Source organism: Hydra viridissima, unplaced genomic scaffold (genome assembly GCF_058129835.1).
Source record: "Hydra viridissima isolate aposymbiotic clone 2 unplaced genomic scaffold, HvirCarnegie_v1 scaffold_4, whole genome shotgun sequence".
NCBI classification, from domain to species: domain Eukaryota; kingdom Metazoa; phylum Cnidaria; class Hydrozoa; order Anthoathecata; family Hydridae; genus Hydra; species Hydra viridissima.
In genome coordinates this window covers 7,646,948-7,665,690 of record NW_028324303.1, presented here as the reverse complement: position 1 = coordinate 7,665,690, position 18,743 = coordinate 7,646,948, and the positions used below count along the sequence as shown (strand labels likewise).

General features: G+C 32.9%; 2 long non-coding RNA genes across 3 annotated transcripts in view; one reads left to right on the top strand and one right to left on the bottom strand.

Annotated features, from left to right (window-relative positions):
- Window positions 1-18,743, bottom strand: part of LOC149889645 (uncharacterized) — a 51,170-nt gene that overhangs the window by 710 nt on the left and 31,717 nt on the right. The gene's annotated exons all lie outside the window — the stretch shown is intronic.
- On the top strand, window positions 2,418-5,891 carry LOC149889648 (uncharacterized). 2 transcript variants are annotated; one of them, XR_016452166.1, is made up of 3 exons: window positions 2,418-3,115; window positions 3,376-3,583; window positions 5,149-5,891. It is a non-coding gene; the product is annotated as an uncharacterized LOC149889648 (long non-coding RNA). The 2 variants fall into 2 exon arrangements; XR_016452167.1 differs by lacking the exon at window positions 3,376-3,583.

Here is an 18,743-nt window from a genome sequence, read left to right as displayed (position 1 = left end):
TTTGCTAAATTTTTCAACCGTACGGCACCCGTCTGGAAACCAGTACACAAACCCTTCTAAATCCCGTTCCCTTAAGCTTAGTTAAAAACCATACGGTACCCGTCTGTCAATGTTGGCTGGGACATTCCTTTAGTTACTGATAAATAAATTATAATTTTATATTGATATTGTACATATTTTTAAATAAATAAATAAACATATACATTTATATATATATATATATATATATATATATATATATATATATATATAATTTTATTATTTATTTGCCGTATAATATTATTTACATTAAGATATATAATATTATAAGGGCAGGACTTCAAGAAGATCGCAATGACCTTATCACGAAGCCCTTTACAAAAATCTATTTTCTTCTTCAATAAAAACATCTATATACTATATAAAAAAAATATATACCGAGAATATATAATCACTAATATCATAAATATCATAAATATATCATATATCATAATATATCATAAAGTTATATCATAAATATATCATAAATGTAATACTCTACATACTTTAGAAGTGAAACTCAAAATAAAACATGACAAATCAAGGTGTAGTATAGCAACTGAAAGTATTTTTTAAAAAAAAAAATCAAAAAAAATCAAGAATACTTTTCGTTGAAAAATTATTTTTTTATAAGATTGCTTGAAAAAGGAATAGGTCAATTCAGATGAAAAAACAAAATTTGGCCGTACTATTTCGTTCCATAGAAAAGGTCCACGATAAGATATACAAAATTGAGCTTGTTTGTTTTTGCAAAAAGGTTTTTCTAAAATGCAATTATTACGTAGGTTATATTTATTTTGTGGTTTAATTTTGTAAAGGTTAACAAAAACATCGGGGGATGTAATTTCTTTACATTTGTACATAAAACACAAAACATTAAATACATTTAGTTGATAAACATTTAAGGTGTCCATTTCTTTAAAAAGCGGTTCAGAGTTCGAAAAAAGATTTTTTAAATTTATTATCCGAGCTGCGTGTTTCTGATGCCGATAAAGAGATCTAAGTTTAGTTTTATGTGTACTTCCCCATATAATGTTTGCATAATTGATATGACAATGAATAAAAGAGTAATATAATTGTGTTAATTGCTTTTTGTTTAAAATACCTCTAGATTTGTATAGAATTCCAATGCTTTTTGCAACTTTATTAGAAATATTATTGATGTGTGATTTCCAAGACAGATTTTCTTCAATAAGAACTCCTAAAAATTTTGTCACTTTTTCTCTTTTTAGAATGACATTGTCTATAAAAAGTTCGGGCATATTTACAGGCAGTATCTGTTTTTTAAAGTTTGGATGGAAAAGCATCCATTTTGTTTTTTCAATATTTAAAGATAGTCTATTTTTTTTGAACCAAAATGAAATTTTTTTAAGTTCTCTGTTCATATTATTAAAAAGTATGTTTATATTTTCATGTGATTGAAACAAGTTTGTGTCGTCTGCAAAAATTATAGTCTTCAAATTGGATGCTTTGTTAAGATCATTTATATATAATGAAAGGAAGTGGTCCAAGTATGGATCCTTGTGGGACACCATATGTTATGTTCATTAATGTTTGAGGTTGGGAATCTTTGCTAAAAACAAATTGCTTTTGGTTGGAGAGATAACTTTTGAACCAACTTAGAGTTTTACCAACTATGCCATAACATTCAAGTTTTTTAAGCAAAATATTATGATCGACCGTGTCAAAAGCTTTTGACAAGTCAATGAAAACACCAAGTGTAAATTTTTGATTTTTAAAAGATTCGTTAATACAACGTTAATTGGAGAATAGCATGTTCGGTTGAGTTGTTTTTTTTAAAACCGAACTGATTTTCATAAAGGAGTTTATTGGTAATTAGGTATGTGTACACTCTGTTATACATTATTCTTTCTAATATTTTTGAAAAAACTAGAAGAACAGAAATAGGCCTGCAATTTGTTATATCGGTCGGGTCTCCTGTCTTAAAAATAGGAATTACTTTTGCTATTTTCAGAGAGTCTGGAAAAGAACCTTGTTTAATGGATGATTTAAAGATTTTGTAAAGAATATCTTTCATTACGTCATAAGAGTCTATCACAATATTTCCATGTATACCGTCAGGTCCTACTGATTTATTTCTTTTTAACGATCAAAAAGCTACATCGAATTCCTCAAGCGTTAGGTTTGAAAAATGTAAGGAGTTTGACGTTTGAATTTCATCTGTTAATTTATAATTTGTTAAAGGGATTTCGTTTGATAAATTCGCTCCTACAGTGGAAAAAAATTTGTTAAATTCAGTCGCAATTTCATTAATATCATTAGTTATTTTATTTCTAACTTTAATTGCAAGTGGAAGAGAGGTTGAACTTACTTTTTGTTCTCCTGTAATTTCCTTCATTAATTCCCAGATGCGCTTTAAGTTATGTTTGTGCCAAGGACGTATTAATAGATGGACGTTCAACGCATTGTTATAGATCAAAGGTGCCGCCAATTAGCCAAAAACTATGCGTGTTACCGTCAATTTTCTAAATTCATGATACAGATACTCCGACTTCTACCCTTCAAATTTCCGTCAAAAAACCTCCCTCAGTAAACCCATTATAATTATGCATTTACTGAAGCTTATGGTTATAAAAGACAAAAAAATTAATCAAGAATAGTTCACAAATCTGAAAAAGGTTGATTTGAGCTATGAACTTTGCTTAATAAAAATTTAGCTGTGTTTAAACTTTGACTTCTAAAACTAGGCTTTTGCAAAAAGGCTATGTTTGGTTTACTAGAATGGATAGAGTAAAGTGAAACAAATTTTCCTTATTAAATTGAAGCTGCTATGATATAGTTTAAAGGTCGAAAAAGATATTTTTAGTGTTCTTTTCACCCCACTCTCAGATTATGCTTCCCACTTTAAGGTTCAAATCAGAGAGTATTTCTTATTTTTGTCGGAAATGTCGAACTTTTTTGCCTCGCTTTTTTTTTTTCTCTTGAATTTGTGATTATTTTTTTTTTGTGAACGACCTAGTTAAAAAATTTCTTACTTTCGATACCTAAACTGCATTTTGTCTAAAGGTATTATAACTAAAAGCATCTTAAAGTTCATAAAATACTGTTCGTTTCAGGAGTTGGAAAGATATATAAAGTATGTATTTTTAATGAGCATTTTTGTTTAAGCATTTTTAAACCGTCATGTAGAGCTACTTTAATTATAATGATCTTATTTTTTTAATTATTACTGTTGTTACTAATAGTAATAACAGAAGTAATAAAAATGATAAGACCATACTTTTAGCTGCATATTCTTGAGCCTTCTACAAGTGATGCATAGCCTTATTTCTAACCTTCTATAAATATTATATCAAAAGAAGTAATCTTATATTCATATTTATTATCTCATTACAGGATAAATAACGAGTCTTCATGAGGAATATTTAAAACATTTATGTAGAAAGTGTGGCTGCATAATAAAGCAGGATAGTCACTATCAAATAAAACCTTTTGTTATCTATAAACAAGCAATTCTTAGCTTTTACAAGCTGGATACAACCTCAGACTATCAAAAAGTTCATCCTGAATATTTATGCAAATCATGTTATATGGTCTTATACAGGTTAGATTTAAAATCAAAAAAAGGCTTTGAAGTTGAGAGGAATGATAAATTCTTCACTTTTTCTGAACACACAAAAACCTGTTATGTATGTAACACACTCACAAGAGTTGGAAGAAATAAAAAAGTACATGCGATAAGTATTCATCAACAGTTAAAAGCATTTGCATCAAAACATGGTTTTGACTGTTACAATGAAAATAAGAAAAATTATTTTGTAATAGTTAAAATCAATAGTTATGGCCAATCAAATGGCATGTAGAGACTAATTGTTTTAAATCGTGAAGTGCCATTATCCATTAATATTAACAAATCTCTTCCAGATCAACTAAATCTTCAATCTGCTAATATTATATTCTCCAACATTTCATGCATAAACATCTGTAAATGTAATATTGACTTCCACTATCTTTTTTTCTAATCAAAAATAAATTTTCTGATTTTAAAAATTTCCGAAGCACATCAAATGAGGATGTTGGAATAATTGAAACGAGAGAAGGTAATACAGTTGAAAACTTTAAAGTTATTAGACATAAAGGTTGTTCATTAATATGTTTAAAAGTCTGTTGTGATTTTAGTACCATCTACCATACTAACTTGGCTGTAATGGAACCCAGGTTAAAGAGAAATGTCAATCGTCTATTACCTTATACAAGCCATTTTTTAACTGTGTACATTTTCTTACACCAGTATATGTAAAAAATGTAATAAAGACAACTTGCATTCTTTTATATGGAAGTTCAATAGTACATTACAACAATTTACAGTTTTGAATAATTTCTAAAATCAAAATTAAGAGTTATTACAATATTTTCATAATCTGGGAGTATTTGCAAATATAAATTAGCACCCGTTTAGGCGTTAAGCTCCACAACATGTGAGTATAAGCACACCTTTAGTGGCAATGTAACATTTCTTTTCATGCTTTTTAAAATTCGATTCTCTAAGATATTTATTGTAACATTTCAGACAGGTAAATTTAGTTATTAAGCGTTCTTCTGTTTTTTTCAGCATTTTGGTTTCTTCTGTAATCAGCTTCTCTGTAGGAATTGCTGGTGGTATGAGCTCCAATTCAAAATCCTCTGATAACAATTCCGCTAACTCTTCAAGATCTATCTCAATAAAATCATCCACAACTAATTCAATTTGGTTATCAATACTTTCAAGCAAAAAAGAATAATCTTGATTAATAGCAAAGTTTTCTGTCATACTCATTTTATGTATCGATGCTCAGTAAAATACTTTTAAAAATATTTTTATTGGATAGTCGAGACCATCTTTTTCCGACGTCAAAAAAAATTAAAATACTCCCCGGTTTCGCAACTATCACCTATTGTTTCGCTTTTGTTATCTAAACAAAGCGTAACACGCATATCTTTTTTATAAAACAATGCGTTGAACGTTCATCTATTAATACGTCCTTGTTTGTGCTGAGAAAGTAAATTAGAAAAATAATTTTTTTAAGCATTTTTTCGGAGTTTTTCAAACAGATTTTTGTAGTTTTTGTAATTTTGTTTATGCTTTTCGGATTTAGTTTTTAAATATTTATGATATAACTTTTGTTTTAGTTTCGAAGACTTTTTTAGTCCCTTAGTTATCCAAGGAGATAATATGTCTTTGGCTTTGATATTTATTTCACATATTGGAAAATTAGCGTCCATAGATTTTAAAGAAAGTTTTATAAAACGTGTTATAGATCATGTTTATGTTATCATTAAAGTTTATGTGATTCCAGTCTTGATGTAGAATTTGATCTTTGAATAATTTTAAGTTATAGTTGTTAACAATTCGCTTTTTTTTTTCATTTTCCCCGCGCTTTTTATTTGATAATCTGATTTAATAGAAAAAAATATGGGAAAATGATCAGAAACATCAGTTTTTATAATTCCTTTTTTTAAAGATTTATTAAAATAGTCAGTGGTTAATATATTATCAATTAGAGTCGAGGAATGGTTTGTAATTTTAGTCGGTCTATCTATTATTGGTATGGTACCCATTTCAAATAAATTGTTATAAAATGTTTTTGTAGTTTGGTTTTCGCTATACTCAAAATAATCTAAGTTGAAGTCACCCAAAATATAACTTTTTTTTTTCTCTTGACTAGCTTTTTCTATTAGATTGTATTTCAAAAATTTACCAAGATTTTCTGTTCTTCCAGTCGGAAGCCTATAGTAACAGCTGATTAAAATGTTTTTAGAATTTTTGTTTCTTAGTTCAATTGTTAAGATCTCTTGATCCGTATCAGAAAAACTCACATCGCTTCTGACTTTATAGAAAATATTTTCTTTCAAATAAAAGAGTACTCCTCCTCTGCGCCTATTATTTTTTAGTTCTAAAAAAATTTCTTTAAAACCTGGGAGAAGGAGATCAGAATTTGATTCAAAATCTATTTTAGAACACCAAGTTTCAGTTAAACAAATTACGTTAAAACAGTTGTTAGTTTCGTAAATTAAATTTAAAAAATTTTCAAAGTTCTTTTTTAAACTTCTAATATTCACATGAATGACATTAAAATAATCATTTTTACCACTTTTATTCACTCCTATAAAGTTATTAACTTCATTTGGTTGAAAGTAAGAGCATACAAATTCAGGCATATTAATTTCGCTAAAGTAATTTATGTCTGGATCGGATTCTTCATCCGATCTAAAATCATTAATTTGAAAAAATTTAAAGACATTTTCAAAATTATTATTATTTTTCGAATTCATTTTTTTTTTGTTATTATTTACTTTTTTATTCTGCTATAAATAATCGTGAATAAACTTTGTTTTAAGATGGCTTAGTGATTATTTTATTGTACACAACTTTAGCGAACTTACCTGATGCTCGTAGATCTTTTGCCTGTTGGAAAAGTTGTTTACGAATACTAGTTGCCCGCTTGCTGAAATCTTCGTTTATATACAAGTTTTCCTTCCACAACTTCTTTTTCTTGTATTTTTCGAGAATGTTTTCACGATCTTTAAAATTTAGAAACTTGACAATAATAGCTCGCTTTTTACGCTTACCTTCTTTGTGTTCTTTTCTTCCAGCACGATGCGCTCTTTCAATTTGTATACCTTCTTTAATATCCAGTTTTTCTTTCAGTAGATTCTTAATCAATTCTTCGCTTTTCTCCCATGTTTCGCCTTCGGTTTCATCAATACCTTCAAATCGCAAATTGTTTCTTCTACTTCGGTCTTCTAACTCAGCAATTTTATTCTTTAGTGCTTCATTTTCTTCGTTAAGATGTTTTTGATTTAGCATGATTTAGTACATTTTTATTAGTATTGTTTAATGTTTCCTTTATTGTTTCCTTTATTGTTCACTAACAAACTCGATAGTTTTATTTGTTTCATTAAGTTTCATTAATGTTTCCTTTATTGTTTCCTTTATTGTTCACTAACAAACTCGATAGTTTTATTTGTTTCATTAAGTTCACGTTTTAATTCTTCGTTTTCATCTTTTATAATAATCAGTTCGCTTTCTAACTTTTGTATACGATCATTAAAGATTTTTAATATCGTATTTTCATGAATTTCTAATAAATCCTTTACTTGACTTAAGGAGAATTTCTTTGCCATTATTTAAGAGTGTGTGTATATATATAAATATATGGGCAATTCCACGCAAGTGACGGTCGTATTATTTGACACTTTTTTAGCCATTAAAAATTAATCAAGAATGGTATTTACATGAAAATTTCCAGAAATGTTAAATACTATTATATAATTTAGTATGCAAAAGTTAAATCATTCAAGTGTTCAACTTATTTGATAAATCAACTTAATGCAGCGTGACGGTCGTAACGCTTACTTTTTGACAAATCTAAACAAATAAACTTTGTCAATCTTTATGCAGCCATCTACTCAGTGAAAGAAAAAATCCTTTGCTGTGTTCGTTAACTACACATTGAACTTACTATATGGTGAGTTTCATAGATTTTGCTTGAAGTTTTCCGAGAATTTTATTAAGTTTTTTGTCGTGACGGTCGTAACTGTGACGGTCGTAACGAAAAAGCCAAAAATGAAAAACAACAAATAACGCAATGAATGACATAGTAAAAGCTAAATGATTATAAAAACCAATTAAATTATGTTAAAAAATATAAGTTTTATAACATTATCAAGGTTATTCATGATGTTTCTTCAATACTGGGATCGTTTTATTTGGAGTAGGCAACAAACGCTTAATGCTATTTATGCTCCCTGTTTTTTTTTGTTTTATTAACTCTATTTAATACAACTCAATATCTAGGATATATAGGCAAAAGGCGGTTCTGGGACATGAGCATGAACACCGATGCAAAACGCAAAATAAACGCTTTAATTTTTTATGTAAATAATGTCTCAAACGCCGATTTTTCAGTATTCAAGGATGATATTGATTGTTTTTCATTTTTAAAAAGCGTGTATCCTTTTAAAAATCTTTTGATCTGAGTGTTATCACAAGCTTGTTGTGTAGTGACCGATGGCAAGTGTGTGAATTCCGTCATCTAAGATAATTCTTTTGTCGTCATTAGCGCTGAGTGCGACTTTGTTAATTTCTTCAGTGTAGACGTCGTGAAGATGAGATCGGAAAACGTTCATGGTTGCAAGCTGTTCATTCTTATACTTCAAGCAATGGTAGTAGTCTTGGTGAGTGAGATGATTTTTAACCACGCTCTTTTTGACTCCTTTACATTTTTTATGTTCTTGATCTTCTTTTTCAACTTCTTCAGGGATGTATTAAGAGTAGAGCTTAGGTCGAAGCCCAACAAATTGTGTGATTTGTTTACCACCGGTTTCGTCTTTGAACATTCCGATAATCTTTTTATTTTTTCCTACTTTGAAGCCAACGTTTTGAATGGCGGGATGGTCTTTAGGAAAGTCGCTCGTGTCAAATTTGGTTTCAACATCGTCAGCAATGTCTTTGTAAAAATCTTCTGTTTCGATTTCATAAATGAGCGAGTCGGTGTCAGTCATGAGAAGTTTTGCTCGATCACCGTATTTGGGTTTCATGTAGTCGTAATGGTGTTCAAACATGAGAGTCTTGCTAATGTCAAGGATGCTCAATCCTAAGTAAACGGGTTTATCGTAAGTGACTTGTGTTTTCTTCATGTGAATCGCAGTAAGGTTTTCATCAAAAATGGTGCATCGATTATAGCTTGGTTTTTTGGATAATTTTAAGACTTCTTTTCTTGTGGTGACAAGTTTAATATCAACGTGCTTTAGAATGTTTTCCATGGTTTTTCCAAAGACAGAGTTGTTCATAAGTTTAAAAAATTCTTTTTCAAAGTCGTTTTGAGCTTTTGTTCTCTTTTGGGTGTTGCCATCGATGTATGATTTCATGAAAGGTTCTTCTTCAAAGGTGATTCCACGATGAATTTTGGTGATGACAAGACCAAGTCGTTCATAAAGTTTTAGGTTTTCATGATGAATGACGTAATTTTTTTTATGGTTTAAATTAGGAACCAGCTTGTTGACTTTTCCAGTTTTTAATCTTTCAGGAGCCAAAGGGTAATCGTTGTGTAAATCGTGAAGCTCATCAGGATAGTTCAAATCAACTTCGAGAAAGCAAGGCATGCTGCGCCAATTGTTGAGTTCAGTCATCCATTTGAGTCCTCTAACGGGAAGAGGTTTACACATGGCCCATCCATAAAGATTGTTAGCGTCCAAGTATTGAATGAATGTTGAGGGTATTGAAGGGTTATAGTCTTTCATATATTTGTTGTTGGCTGTTCCAAGTCGGTTGGAGATCATGCTGATACCACCACGTATTCCTCTTTGGATCATGTTGAGCATATCGATATCGGTTATCAAGTCCAGCTCAATTTTAGTTTCCTTTAACATAGCGTCCCAAGCCAAACCAGGAGAGGTGTAATACCAAAGAGGGTCAAGACCGTAATATTCTATGCAAGTGTCTCTAAAATTTTCAAAGACATCAGCAAGATTCAGCACGTCGGACTTGTTGTATATTTTGTGATAATCTTTAAAGGTTTCGCATCCAAATACTTTCCAAACGTTTAGAGCATGCCCATAGTCTTCATCGCTGATGTGTTTATCGTTTAGTCTGGAATAAAAGTCTTTTTTGGGTGGTAATTGCGTTTCGGAAAACTTTTCAATCGAGTCTACCCATTCGTAAGGGTAAACGCCTTTTCTTAGTAGCAAATCTCGTTTTTTTCCGCTGTAAAATGAGTTTAAGTTTTTACACATGATGTCTCCTTTTTTATATCTTCTAGTAGTGCAGTCTTCACAATTGGCTTTGCATTTGCATTTTTTACCTTTTTGGTCCACGCAGATCTTTTTGCATGTCTTAGGGTCTAATTTAGAGCACTCCTCACACAAATCTTTAACAAGGTTGTCAGTCAAATCTTCTAAAGGGCTTGACATGAACCTGTAGCTGTCAATGAACCTCAAATCTCTATACACTTTTGTTGGTTTTCCTTTCTTATTAATCGAATCTCTCACTTTGATGCTTTTTGAGAAGCTGATGTAATTTTCTTCGCTGTTGGGTATGCAATTGAGTTTTCCACCTAATCTCTTGATGAACAAATGGCTGTCGTAGCCAGACAAGTTATGAAAGACAACAGGAATAAATTTTGGAATTTTATAATTAAAGTTGCATTTGTTATGAGCAGCTCCACGGTACTTTCCAGTCAAATGACAGTGATCCCACACTTTGTCACCGTTAAGATCCTTTTTGCAAATGTGACATTCAGTTGCAGCTTCAAACTTCCTCTTGTCCTCATCAGTCTCTATTCTATTTTTTTCCCACTGTTGTTGTAGTAAATCGCTGTCGTTCCAAATCTTTTTATGGTCTTCTTCAAGCATGGTAATAAACTTTTGAGCCACGTCATCGTCTTCGCTTTTGGCTGTGTATTCATTTATTATGGGTTTAAAACCATCAGGTCCTACGATGTAATAACAGAAGGAGCTTGGAACATGCTTTTGGTATTGTTTGGTGTACGATTCTTTATTATTATATTCAGTGTTGTCATCGATAGGTTTGATGAAACTTTCAAAGTCGGCAAGGACACAGTACGGAACTCTCATGGTATTGTTGTAGTTTTTAAACTGAACAGTCGACCCTTCTTTTGGAAGATCGATTCTCATTGGAGCGTTATCGTAGCAGTATTCTTTGTGGATTTTAAGCTTTTCTTCAAGGTCGTAACCATGCATGCAATTTCTGCAAAAATATCTCTTATGTTGATGTTTTGATGCTGAAGAACGAGCAAACCGGCTGAAATTGTTAATGAGACAGTAATGGCTGTTGTCTTTGTTTGAAATGAGCAGCAAATCAACATTATGCTTTCGATCATGAAATTTCGATATTTGCAAAGGTTGCGGTTTATTCTTTTCATACTCAAAGACGTTCACGCTGATGTTAAGATTATTTTTCTCAAACTTTTCGACTTGAGTCACCTTTAAAGGAAATTCCATTCCTTCCCAATGGAGCTCTTTCGATTTTTCAATCAACTCATTATCAATTCTTTCATTATGCGTATTTTTCATGTTAAGAGCTCTGGTGACGCACCACTTGAAGCATTCATTATCGGTGTTTTCCATGTTGATGATGGCCTTCTTGTTTTTCAACTTGAGAGGTAGCTCCATGTAAGAAGAGCCATTAAAAGGCTCATAATCAGTAAAGCTAATGTCCATTCTTAAAATCTTGGACAAGACGCAATTGGATCCCATCTTGTTGTAATTAGCACTACTTTCCAAGATTTTTTCTTCCATTTGACTCATGAGCGTTCTTACATCTGTACCCTCGAGTAATCTTTCCATGTAGGATGAAAAGTTTGCCGTCTGAGTAGTTTCCTCACCTGTTAAGATGCTCACGCGAATCATTTCACAGACAAGAGTAATTTTTACCTTTGTGCTTCTTTCTCCTGCCATGGTTTGAATAACAGATTCTCTCACCAAGTTTAAAAAAGGAACAATATCTTGATGTCGAGAAGATGGTTCATAAGAAAACAGTCTGGTGGAGCGCTCTGCTGAATACTTAGTCATATCAAACTTTATGGTGTAAGGTTTTTCACGCGGTTTAGGAGCAATAGGCAGCTTTTCAGCAGGACTTGTAGAAGACGGTGCTGGAGCAGCAAATGCAACATCTTTGAACGACTTGATCGTTTTTTCCACTCCATTTCTCACGCTGCTTACTGCATTTTTCACCGTGGTTGGAACGTATGAACCAATAATATTATTTACTTGGTTAAAACCATTGGAGACGGCTGCTGTCAATCTTGAAAACCAGCCAGCTTTTAGTGGATTTTGCAAATAAGCCGGTTTAGGAGCAATAGTCGGTTTCTGCACAACAGGTCTCGGTGGAATTGTTGATGGTTTCGGAGCGATGACAGGCTTTTGACGACTTGGAGCAGAAACAGGTGCAGGACGCGGAGCAGGCAACGGTCTCGCCTCAGTCGTGCGTCTACGAGCAACATGTTGAGGAGCAGGTCCACGCCCAATGACAGGTCCTATAGCTTCAATGAGCTCGGCTTTTTTCATTTTATAGATACCTTTGATATCACCACGGTCTTAAGCCATCTCTCTTAATTCTTTCACAGTCATTTTATTTCGATCTTTTCGATCATTAACAGGCTCTTTGACAGCAATGACAGGTTTTGTTGTTCTTATAGCTTCAACGAGCTGTTCCCTTGTCATTTTGGTGTGGCCTTTGATAGCCCTTTCTTTAGCATCACTTCGTAATGATGCCATTGAGACTTTTTTCAATGATTTATCTTCCATTTTTATTAACGGAATAAAAAAATTTTCGACACTTTCATCTTTTCGCTCTTTCGCGATAAGTTTTTCTGAAGATTGACGACTCATTTTATTTCCGCCGTGATTTTCCTTAAGTCAATTCAATTTTTTTTAAAATCTTGGCACACTGTCTGCATGTTTTCTTCTTCGAAAAGTCTTCCGCAAAAAATTATGGTGGTAACCATGACAACCGTAAAGATTTTTTTTCAATTCTTTTTAAAGAATTAAAAAATTCAGAGAATTTTCCAGGATCTTATGAAACAAGATAATTGGCAAAAATTTCGCTTATTGAATCGTATACATGCGCTTGACCCATTTCATCAAATCTAATCGTATACTTTCTTCCCCACTCGTCATGTGCAGTGAATTCGCATCCAGCCGCATAAATTTCTTTGTCTTCATCAAACAAGTGCGCACGACCCATTTCATCAAATTCAATCACATACTTCCTCTCCATCTTTTTTAATGCCGCGATTTTTTTAAAGCAAGTTCAATTTTTTAATTCTTAAAAAAGAATCTCAAAAAGGGTGATTTTAAGGTCTTAGTTCATCCAATTCGATTAATAAAATGGTGAAGTCGATTTGATTTTTCATCTCTTTTAGACGTTCAAAGTCACTCATCAGCAATTCCTCTTCACCAAAGAGTTGGATCATTCGGTAATGTTCTCCATCAAGGGCATGAACTATATCTCCTTCATAAACCTCATCATTAAACATTTCACTGTGTTTACCCAAGATATATTTTAGTTGATCAATATCGTGTTCAAAAAGCCTTTTAATTTTGCATATGTCTTTTTTACTCAAATGACTCCTCGCGATTTCCATAAGCAGCTGATTTCTGAGAGGGTCTTGAATCATTTCATGAATTGGCATGTAGTTCTTTTCAAACGCATCTTTCATCAACGGTCTTATTAGTTTACAATAAACTTTAAATTCAAGTTTGCTAATTTTTTCAAGCATTTTTCCAGACTGTCTGAGCTTGTCAATTGTGCTTTGCATATTATCCATCTTTTTTAATCGCTGTCAATGATCTTACTCGAATTCAATTTTTTTTCAGCAAACTTTTCTTAAGCAGCAGGAGCGCAAAATCTTCCCATGCAATCAAATGAAGCAAATTCTTCTTCAATATCTTCCAACTCTCTTTCCAGCATTCTTCCCATTTCTTCAGCCTCATCTGCATCTTCAAACTGCCTGTCCATCTTTTTTAATCGCTGCAAATATCAAGTTCAATTTTCAATTCTTTTTGAAGAATTTAAAAAAATCAATGATGAAGCTTTTCAATCTTGATTCCATTAACCACCTTTCCATCTCAACGATCGAAATATTCACATCTATGGCCAGTTCCTTTCATCGCTTTGTAAAGAGACTTGTGTTCAGTCACCTCACCTGTTTCAACGTTGGTCATTCTCACAGTGATTGGATTTTTCTTAACTGAACGAAGCCAGTCCCATTTCGGATCATCATTCTTTTTTCTAGGCTCATGTATTCTTGGTCGACCTACTGGCTTGTATTCTTTCACACTTTCCAAAAGATCATCTTTACTGATCAAGTTATTTTCAACCGCAAGCATCATCAGACCAAATAAATTGTTTGAGGTTTTGGTGACTCCATTTTCCCTCAGCAAATTTTTCAAATATGATGTTGTATATCTCATTTTATTAAGAAAAGAAACTTTTTTTAAGCGAATTCATTTTTTTTTAGATTCTTTGAATTTTTAAAAGCTTTTCATGAATCCAAAGGATGTAAATATTCAATTTTAAATCCATTTTCCACCTTTCTATCTCGACGCTTTAAATATCTCCATCCATGACCAGTTGCTTTCTCCGCTTTGTAAAGAGAATTGTATTCAGTCACCTCACCCGTCTCAACGTTAGTCATTCGCACAGTGATTGGATTTTTCTTAACTGAACGAAGCCAGTTCCATTTTGGATCATCATTCTTTTCTTTAGGTTCACGACGTTTTCTCTTTTCTTTAGCTCTTTCCAAAATATCATCTTTACTGATCAAGTTATTTTCAATCGCAAGCATCAACAACGTTGGCATATTTTTAGCTGTTTTAGTAACACCGTTTTCATTCAGCAACTCTTTTAAAAACTTTTTTGTGTAATACATTTTATTTCTGCCGTGATTTTTTTTAAGCCAATTCAATTTTTTTTTTCACCAATGACACTGCTTTGATAAGTTTTCATTTGCCCTTTATCGCACGCTAATTCTTTTAACGTTTTGTTATCCATTTTTTAGATAAAAAAACTAAAAAATCATTTCCATGGATCTAAAAGATCTAATAAACAGCAGTCATGTGAGTTCCATTTGAAACAAAATTAAGCAGCTTGTCAGAGATCACCACAGCAAAGATAACGGTATTTGCAACAGTTGAAGTTCGAAATTTAAGGTTGATCACCAATTCAGCTGTTTCTGAAGCCACTCTTTCTTTTTGCTTGCTGATATCAATAAAGAACAAGGGGTACAGTTTTATATAATGAAACAAGGACAACCCAGATTGACAAACAAGTTCGTTCGTACCGTAATATTTTTCATCAAAAGAAAACGTATCTGCATAAGCCATGGTCACTTTCTTTTCTCCAAAATTCAAGTCGTAATTATAATTTGGGTACTTTATTCCATTGACGGTCACGTAAAAATTGCTAATATCGCAATGGTCAAATAGTGACGGATTAACAGTTTGTCTAGAGGGTCTGTTTGTCTGAAGTCCAAACAAAACAAACATCGGAACGCTTTTGTCGGTGATTCTTCCAAGCGACCAGGTAAATTCCGTTTGACCAGCAGGAATAAGCTGTCTTTCGCATTTGTTTGATTTATAAGGTACTTCGATAGGAATCTTTTGAGCTATTAAACTCATGAACTCAGCATTTCTAGAAACACTCAATTCAGCGCGTGGCATATAAAGCCTGAATTTTTTAAGATCAATCATTCCTATACTGGCGCTCTCCGCTCTGTAAATCGCATCGTCGCATTCTTTCTTTGTAAAGGTGATGGTGTGTCTGAACCCATAAACAACTTTATCATAGGTTTCACAAAAACCAAAAATGTGCTTCAAAGGTATCCTGAACGAAAAAGCGCCAACGGATGTAGTGTCTGCAAACAAATGGTCTCGTCTAACTTTAAATCCTTCATTTTCAACAAGATTTGATGTGTCCATGAACCACATTTGCTTCATACCATCTGTCATTTGAAATCCGTGAGGGTATTTCACCATTCCAAGAATGGTAGTGGCATGACCTGGATAAATAACTCTTTCCACTTGCTCTCCAGACAAGTCATAAGTCAAGTCGTTAAACAAATACATCAAAGCATTATTCACCAAGGCGATCTTGTCTGTGGCATCATAAAAAGTTCCATCACTCTTTTTCAACACTCCTTCAATAAGAATGTAAGCCTCTGATGGAAGTGTTTTAATGGATTGACAGTCAATTTCAAAAGTGATCGTTCCTGAAGAATTTAAATCAAGATTGGTTGGAAGGTACTCGAAAAAATCCAATTTTTCAATGCCAGTGTCATACTCTGGTTTATCAGTCAGTATTAATCGATCGGTAGTTATCATTTTATAGAAAGAAAAATTTTTTTTAGATCATTTCACACTCATCCTTCAAGACTTAAAATTATGCGATCTTCAGTCCTCTTCCCATCTTCACTAGATCTTGGATTCGAATCGCATTCTGTTTCGACATTTTCCTAGTTTGAATGGATGAGCCAGTCTTTAATTTCACAATGGCCTTTTTACCTTTATCAACAGCCGCATCTTTAGCAGCAGAAATGGCAGAAAGAGCCAACTCAGTACCAGCAGATTTTGCAGCTGTAATCGCTTCTTGTCCAATTTTGCTTGATGCAGCATTTTTAAGCATAGTCATTGTTGCTTTTGACATACTTGAAGCAGCTGCTCTTTTGATGAAATTTTTAATCAAGTCTAGAATACCACCTCCTCCAACAACGTTCTTTTTCGCATATCTTCTTTTGTTCACAATGAGCATTTTTAAATAAACATTTTCTTTTTAGATCTTTTTTGGATCCACACTAAATTTTATCAATCGTCTTCATTAACGATTTGTACTCCAATTTATTAATCTCCTTTTGTCTCAAAAGCTCATTACAAATAGCAAAAGCCTCATTTCTAGATCCCGTATTTCCAGCATGCCAGGAAGCAATACTCAATTCAAGCTTTTCCACCAACGCATTCGGATCGCTCGGAAGAATAATCACTCCACGACCTTTTTTCCATTTTTCAATGCGCATCATTTTTTCCCAAATAGGAGCAATAAGTTTCTGATACTTTGTTCTTCTTGAAGCTTTCGGTTTATTCGGCTTCGTATCAGATCGTATAGCATCACTGTCCATTAAAATTTTTTCATAATTTTGCAAGTCTTCATCCGTATACTCGCTCGGTATTTCAAACTTTGTCATGAGATCCCAAAGACCTTTTATTCTTTCATACCTTTCATCACCAACAATAATGTCATCTCCATCCATTTCAACCTCCATTTTACCAATGAACATTTTATCATCAACTTTATTCACTTCAAAAGGCATTTTGGATACAAATTTTTTAGATCCTTTGGATCCGTTGAGCATCTTCTCGTTGCTTTCGATGAGCGGCTTAAACAGCTTGCTCGCATTAGCTTGAAAATCAGCATCTGAAATGTTATCGTTGATGCTACCTTGGTAAATCCTCTTTCTTCTCTCATTCACTTCTCTCACAATTTCATCTCTTTTATCAGGGTCTTGTATTTTAAAGAAAAACATCTTTTTAAAATACGTAGACAAAATATCCTAAATCAGTTTTCACATTAATGTTATCCCTTCTTATAAAAAGTGTTGAACGCTTGAATCGCATCATCTCGGCCTTTTTGGATCAAGTTCTCTTTAGCCAATTCATCTATTCCGTTTTTGGTTTTGGTTCGTATTTCCCCCATCATGGTCTTAAACTTTTAAAGCTCTTCTAAAATCAACTGAAACTCTGAATTGCTTATTCTTCCATCCATCAACGCTTTGGAAATGTGCTCGCTGATCGTGTTCAACTTTGACTCTGCTAACACTTTTATCTTTTCGTGCTTTTCCGCTTTCAAAGCCATTCTTTTGTTCACTTGACTGCCAACAATGGATAAAAAACCTATTCCAATAGCCACCCCTTCACACGCAATTGCTGCTGGACTTGCAATAATCGTAGACAAAAGTCCTATTCCAGTCGCACCCAATGCTATGCATAATCCTTGCATCGTATTGTCCACATTCGAAATGATTCTGAAAACGCGATGGTACTTTTTGCTGAGATGAACTCTCTTTGCTTTTTCAGTTTCTATTTCTTTCTGAATCTCACCAATCTTTTGAAGACGATAAACGTGTCCATCATCCACTGGAGCCGTTGGAAGAACTGGATAAAGTTTTTCATTCAATATCTCCATTTTTTCATTTAGAAAGATTATTTTAAATCAATGTGCGTAATTGTGCAGAACTTTTCGCCTTTTTTAACAATCACATCCTCTTTGCTGTTGCTGTTCACGTCCATAATAACGTTATCTACAGACTCTGAAATAATAACTTCGTTCTTTCTATAATTCAACTGCTCAGTGATTTTATTCATTAATGTCACCACTGCAACACCTTTCTCCAAATTCAGCCCAATGGATAAAGATATCGTTGTATGGGAGAGAGCAACAAATTTAATGTCTTTCTGAGCAAAAATCTCATACTGTCTGTTCGTGTTGTAACAGGGTGGATGATCCAACGTTTTCGTATAAAAAATAATGTTACTCGGTTTTCTTTCCTCCAACTCTCTGATCCTCTCTTCTAAAAATTTTAGTTGCAATTCCAAATTGTGAACTTCTGCTGAAGCAACATTTCTAAAAAACTTGTGAGGAGCATACATTTTTGGAAAATTCTTCGAATTTTTAGATCATTTTTGCAAACTGATTAATTCATCGTTGTTCACCCACGAATTAAACGAGTCTGGATATCCCAACCATTTCACCAATGATTTTTTATTCGTCTTTCGAACGATTTTTTCAATTCTGAATATATCCTGATGCGTCTTTTGCATCTCCTGCTCGTAAAAAGTGCCTTGAATTTCTTCACCGTTAGCATCAGCGATTTTATACATGGGAGGATCCGTATACTGAACTTTTGACACGGTAAAAACCTCTTCAGTCCATCTCGGTGTATACCCCTTTTCAAAATGAGACTTCTTTTTTACGATTCGCACTTGATCACCCATGGAAAATTTCGGTTTTGCTGGTAATGTTTGATCCTTTCCATACAGATTCCACCATACCCTACCTTTATTCTTTTCATCACTGGCTTCCACTGGAGTCATTTTGATGGAAGAGTGCTTTGTGTTGTTGTAATTTTTCACCATCTCATCCAAAACGTCAATGTATTTATTAGTATTGTTGGCTGAAAAATATTTAAACATTCTCTCTTTCATCGTTCTGT